At 48.4% G+C, this 860-nt stretch overlaps 1 protein-coding gene across 6 annotated transcripts in view; it reads right to left on the reverse strand.

Moving 5' to 3' along the window:
* Positions 1-860, reverse strand: part of MGAT4A (alpha-1,3-mannosyl-glycoprotein 4-beta-N-acetylglucosaminyltransferase A) — a 153,908-nt gene that overhangs the window by 106,780 nt on the left and 46,268 nt on the right. The gene's annotated exons all lie outside the window — the stretch shown is intronic.

Consider the following 860-nt stretch of genomic DNA (forward strand, 5'->3'; position numbering starts at 1 on the left):
TCCATGAATCAGACAGAGACAGCACCAGCAACAGGGTCTTCCTGCTGTGATCCACCCATCTCAGCCAGCCCCAGATTATGGCTAGGTGCACACTAGATGCGTTCAGGGAGGTCTCTGGGCATGAACCTGGAACCTTTTCATGTTGGTGGGCCTTGTGCAGCATTGCATTACGGCTGTACCAAATCTTTTCTTTTCAGTCTATTTCCTCAGAGACAGAGAGGACGAACATAGGCAGACACCTCTTTCAGGGTCTTTACACTGTGATCCACTCCCAGTGTGAGCCCACCCAGATCATGAACAAGCATGCATAAAGGGAGGTCTCCAGACGAGAACTCAAGACTTCTGCATGTGGGTTCAGTGGAGTTACCACTGGGTCATCACCTTGCCTGAAATCTCCTATTTTTAAGGACTTAGGTATTTCATGACTTTTAGTCTTTCTTAGAGATCTTCCAGAGAATAAAGAACATTTATTTAAAAAAAGAGAGAATCAAAGTCATTCTCTAGCTTACAATTACTGTATCAGCCTGTTGTTTTCCTTTCATTCATGATAGAGCACATACATACGCATGAAGTGAGGAGTGGAAGAGGGAGGGAGGGCAGAGGCACCTTCCACAGGGCTTGGTCAGGCTATGATCTCCTTCCACCATGTTCCAGCCTACCCAGGTCCTGGGCTTGCCTATATGCCCGGTGTGTTTTCAGGCCGGTCAGGACAGGGACTTGAACCATGGTCAGCACGTGGCTTCCAGCTCTGCAGTCTGGTATGCAACCAGCTGTGCCGTAGGGCAAGTCCAGACTGTTTCATAAAGCTGACATATTGCAACAAACAGACGCTAAGGTGACCCCAGGGACCTTCATTCCTG

The sequence above is a fragment of the Tupaia chinensis genome, unplaced genomic scaffold (assembly GCF_000334495.1).
Source record: "Tupaia chinensis unplaced genomic scaffold, TupChi_1.0 Scaffold144276_1, whole genome shotgun sequence".
NCBI classification, from domain to species: Eukaryota; Metazoa; Chordata; class Mammalia; order Scandentia; family Tupaiidae; genus Tupaia; species Tupaia belangeri.